This window comes from Coffea eugenioides, chromosome 7 (assembly GCF_003713205.1).
Source record: "Coffea eugenioides isolate CCC68of chromosome 7, Ceug_1.0, whole genome shotgun sequence".
Taxonomy (NCBI): domain Eukaryota; kingdom Viridiplantae; phylum Streptophyta; class Magnoliopsida; order Gentianales; family Rubiaceae; genus Coffea; species Coffea eugenioides.
In genome coordinates, this window is record NC_040041.1 from 17,452,944 (window position 1) to 17,458,836 (window position 5,893).

A 5,893-nucleotide genomic window follows, 5' to 3' on the forward strand; every position below is an offset into this window, starting at 1 on the left:
ATTTAGCAATGGAAACTCAATTTTCTTTATAAAGTAGTAAAATTCATAAAATCAAAAAAGGTAGGGAAAACTGTTGGACAGCTCCACAAGGAATATAATGTACTGAAATTTCAAGTACATATTTGATTCCCTAATATGGATTTGTTGGCTTCAAGATAGGATTGATAAATTTTAGGACAAATTACACTTTACCCCCTGTGATTTAGTATTTTTTTACATAACCCCCTATGATTTCAAAAGCTATATATCACCCCCACATGGTTTGAATTAAAGTGTCAAAATGACGGAAATAGTCATTCGTCAAAGGGTATTTTTGACATTTTAGGTGACTCTGTTATGAATGATTATTTCCGTCACTTTGACACTTTAATTCAACCCATGAGGGGGTTATGTATAGCTTTTGAAATCATATGGGGATTATGTGAAAAAATACTAAACCATAGGGGGGATAAAGTATAATTTGCCCTCAATTTTATCTTGCATTTGCAAAGTATATTACAGAGTTTTCTCTATGCTTTGGCAATTTATCAGGTCATGTTAGGTCCATTTATAATATTCCTCAATTTATCATGTTTGTCAGCTTCCTAAAGATTTTCAAGACAAGTGGTTGTGCATTTGAGAGTAGTAGGGAAATTTAACTTCCTAGTTGCAGAGTTTTTTTTTTTTAATATCTCTCATGTTTTGCAAATTGCTCTTTATTTGAAAGGTTTAATATTGTTGTACTTTTTAATATTCAATTTGTTTTTAAATATGTACTTTTTGAACTCTTTCCACTTGGAAATTGGGCAACAAAAAATTTATTTAACATTGACTATTGTATAAAAATTGAGAGTAGTGTAGATATTAAACTTATATGTATAGTTATTCCCCTATGAACTAAAACTCTAATTTCATAGTTTGATAATTGAATTGTGTCCTTAGACGTTGGAGAAAAAATTAAGTATAGCCTAAAAGTGATAAAATTCCAGTGATGACTATCCGTCGTAAAATTCTCTGTGCAATTTTTGTGTAGAGGCTTGCTTTTTTGTTTCTTACTTACTTTTGTTCATTGCGATATTCATTAGAAGAAAAATGTTAGTACAACCCCATAACCAAAAAGTAAAGGAAGAAGAAGACTTTTACGCTTTGCAAAACACCAGTGTGCCTTCATAGAGAGCACAGAGGAAAAGCATTCAATATAAAAATGGCTCAAGATGTTCCTAGACCTGAATCAACTCACCGGAAATCTGGCCTCCTAAAAGACCAAGTTCAATTAGCAAGGAGAAGGGATTCTGATCGCTATGAAATTGTCCCTATCCCGGATCCTTTATCATTTGAGAAAGGCTTTTTTGCTGTGATCCGGGCATTTTAGTTGCTGGCACAAAAGAATGATGGACTAATATTAGTTGGCGTGGCTGGTCCTTCTGGAGCCGGAAAAACTGTATTCACTGAGAAAATAGTCAAAGTACTCAATTTTATGCCAAGTGTTGTTGTCATCTCAATAGACAATTATAATGATCATTGTTCACCGTAACTTCAATGATCCACGTTTGACTGACTATGAGACGTAGTTAAAGAATATCCAAGATCTTAAAGCAAGGAAGCAGGTTGAGGTTCCGATTTATGATTTCAAATCCAACTCCCGCATTGGATACAGGACACTTGAAGTTCCAAAATGTCGCATTGTGATAAATGAGGGCGTTTATGCTTTGAGTGAGAAATTGCGGCCTTTATTGGATCTTTGAGTATCTGTCACGAGGGGAGTCCATTTTGGCCTTGTAAAACAAATACTACTGGACATTCAATGAGTAGGACAAGAGCCTGAAGAAATAATCCACCAAAAATCTGAGACAGTGTATCCAATGTATAAAGCTTTTATTGAGCTTGATCTCTAGACTGCACATATTAAAATCATTAACAAGTTCAATCCTTTCACTGGATTCCAGTGTCCTGCTTATATTCTTAAGTCATCAAGGGGTTTGACAAGCCAAGCATACGTAAGAATGCGAAATAAAGATGGGAAGTACAATCTTATGTTAAGAGTGGGTCACAGATCCTCCATTTGTAATATCTCGAAGTATAACTTTTGAGGTTAGCGTGCAGCTTCTTGGTGGTTTGATGGCCCTGGGATATACACTAGCAGCTATACTTGAGAGAAGTAGTAATGAGAAGGTCTATGTGAAAATTGATTGGCTGGAGTAGCTCAACCATCAATACGTTCAGCTGCAAGGAAGAGATCGGACTATTGTAAAAAGTGTTGAAGAGCGGTTGGTACCATGGCTCAAAGACTGGGCCGAGTCCAAGATGACTCCGTCTCGAGATACGATACTGGAACGATACGATTCTGAAATACTTGACGATCACTGGCCAAGTCATACCGAATCACTCCGAATCATCCTGAATCGTTATTTTTGTTTATCATATTTTTTTATAATTTTTAGAAATATTTCAAAAATTCGCATCTCGTCGAGACCGCGATCTATATGTCGAGACCGATGTAAAACGGTCCGAGCCGCAACCACGACTTTGAACCATGAGTTGGGACAGGAAGGTCCATATGCCCCATGCACCATGTGGATGGGGCATTTATAATATCATACACACCTATATTAAACAAATGGAACTGGAAAAGCTTGTGAATGAAGTTATGGCTTTGCCAGATGATTTGAAGACAAAGCTTAGCAAAGATGGGTATAAATATTAAGAGAGGTATGTCTCATATCTACTTTAAATGCTCGGATGGATGATTTCACATCTCAGGTTGAAGAATTTAGCTTCAAGTTAACCAGCAGACTATCATTTCCACCTTCACAAAATTTCGTTTCGCAAGCTGAAACCTGCAACGACTTTGCACCAACTTCGCACTTTATTTCTGGCTTAGAGAATGGCTCCTTAACTAGGGGTATAATGCCGAGTTCCTCATCTTCCTTCCTTTCGGGGAAGGATGCTCCACTGTTGGAAGAGATATCCAACACAGCCAGGGGGCAGCGCCAAATCATTCATCAATTGGACAATCTTAGCACTCTTAATCATGAGAATTTGGAAGAAAGAGCCCATCCAGGCAGTATAAACAAGAGCAGTGAGATGGCTTATGTTGATCCGGCTGGAGTCTCTCTCATTTTGACATTTGCAATAGGTGGCTTGGGAATTTTGTTCTTCAAGGGTTATGCGCCCCCAAATTGATTCCTTCCCCAACACTGTTTTATGTAGATCTTAACGTCTATAGAGCTTGAGTTACTGCTTTCTTTCTAAAGAAGAAGAAGAAGAAGAAGAAAAATGTTAGTAATTTTTCAAGGACATTTACAGAAAAAAGGAAAGGAAAAACAGACGAGGGTCTTACTTGTAAAGCTAAAAAAACAAGTCAATAAATTTCAATAGAAGTCACTTTGGGACGTAAAAAGGGAAGACAAAGGAGTTGACCAAGTATTATAAGACCAAACGCTTCCAAAACATGTTTTCAATAGAAAACGAATAGGCAAACTAATTGAAAAATGAGGGAATGGGACCTAAAGATCCCTCGGCAAGTAATAATTGCAAGACAAAAACAAAAAGAAATCTATCTCATCTTTAATTGTTTCAAATGGAACGATTAAGCTGACTATTACACATACATGCATTAAAAAAATACACTAGAAAACATCTGTATCTCCCTTAGAGTGTTTTGCTATCTAGTATGGTGCTTATCAAAATAGATGAGTATCATTTTTCAATCCTAATTAATTCAGTAGTTTATTTTAAAAAACCTACTATGATTAGATCACTAGTAGTTGCTTAAATTAGACCTTACCTACTTAATTTTTATTTTGCATTCAATTAATTATACCATTTTTTTCCTTTTAATTAAACTAGAATAGGTCACGTGCATTGCACGTGATTATAATATCATAAAACATAATATTTCTTACACACTAAAATTTATTTGTGAAAATTTTGTAATAAATTTAACATTTTCATAATTTCTATTTGCATTTTATTTCATTTTTCATTTTCTTTAATTAATTGTACTTCAAACCATTATTTTAAAAGAAAAAAAGGTTTACAAAATATTATATCTAAAAATTCGTATAAATTCTTGAGAAAATTTTTAACAAATGAGGACATATTTGGTCTCTTTCAATTTAAAATAATGATTTGAAGGACAATTAATTAAAGAAGATGAAAAATTAATATTAAAAAATAAAGATTTGACCATATATGAAATGATTTGACAAAAAACATCAACATTTTGAATGGTATGTACAATATCAACATTTCTAGTTACTTCTTTTATTTTTTTCTATGACAAACAAACTATGATAATACCACTAAAATTTTTTTATTTTTAATTATATATGCGAAAAATTTTTTAATTTTCTTTTGGAATTGGATGACCTAAAGTTGCACACTAAGAAAAAATTAATTATTTGCTAACCATTGGAGTTGGAGTTCTTAGGGGCTGCTTGGTTAAAGAGTTTGGGAATCACAGAATGGAATGAACCCCTAATTTGTTGCTTGGATTAAGCCTATTGGAATGCAATTTTTGGAATCATTTCTAAAAACACGGACTTATCCCATTCCCGAGCACATTGGGAGGTTTTGGATAAAACCCTCAACTTATTCCCTCAGACAACCTTTATGACAGACCTACCCTCTCTTTCTCTCCATCACACGCTGCACCTTCTGTTCTTCTTTTTCATCAGATTTCCTATCTCTTCTTCTTCATCATATAGTCTTCATCTCTTATCCAAAATTTCTTGAAAAAAAAAATCTAAAGTAGATCTAAATGGGATAGGAATGGACAAATATTTTCAGCGATAAAGAGAAGTAGATTTCAAGTTAGGGATAGAAATTCGGTAAGAAGCAAGGACCGATTGGACAACGACAAAGAGCAGTGGGTATTCTGCTAGAACAGAGATCACTGAGTGGAAGGATATTCCCGTGGAGTTGTTGTTGGGGATTGTTTCACTAGTTGATGATGATAGGATCGTGATTCTGGCTTCTGGGGTTTGTAGTGGCCGGAGGGATGCCATTTCTTGTGGTCTCATGCATCTCAAACTTTCAAATACGTTATTTTAATTTTCGTAAATTTGTTTAAATATGAAAAATTGGTTAAATAGCGCATTAAATACAAAACTTGCCAGTTTCCCATAAAGAGCTGGTATGTTATGGGCAATTTCAACTTTTTTTTTTAACTTTCACATATTTAATTTATGTTAAATACAAAACATACTAGTTTTCCTTTAAACGCTATTTAACCAATTTTTCCCATAAAGAGCTGGTATGTTTCCCATAAAGAGCTGGTACAAAACATACTACAAAACCTGCCAGTTTCCCATAAAGAGCTAGTATGTTATGCGCTATTTAATAAAGAGCCATGGCTTGTCATATGTATAATTCTTTTGTTTTATAAGAATTGTTATATCAGGGATAAATTTGGAATTTAATTGCATTTAATTCCGAAACACTCATCAAACCAAGCATCAGGAATTGGAATAATGCTAATTCCAATGTGTGAACCAAGCTAGATATTGGAATGAAAAGTTTAATTCCAAAACCAGAGTCTATGATTCCATTTCCATTTCCGATTCCAATCTGTGAAACAAGCACCCCCTTAGAGTTCTATCCGATATCAGGTTTAGGGTTCAAATTCTATACTTAGGGATGAACAGGGTGTAGGGAGGGGTGAGAGGGTAAAAAATAAAATAGAAAATACTTGTTTACATAAATATCAGTTGCATGCTCTACCATTATTATTTTCAATATTAATTAAATTGAATTTGTCAGTATTTTGATGAAATTTCTCAATATGAAGTTATATACAACTTTTTTAAAAAAAAATAAAGAGACGTATATTCTTTGAATTGAACTCTTGGTATTATTTTGTGTATTATTTCTGTTAACAATGGAGTACAAATGATCAACCACATATAAATTT

At 33.9% G+C, this 5,893-nt stretch overlaps 1 pseudogene; it reads left to right on the forward strand.

Annotated features, from left to right (window-relative positions):
- The first annotated feature begins 1,183 nt into the window (after positions 1–1,183).
- LOC113777038 lies at positions 1,184–3,162 on the forward strand (annotated as a pseudogene).
- Positions 3,163–5,893: the final 2,731 nt, after the last annotated feature.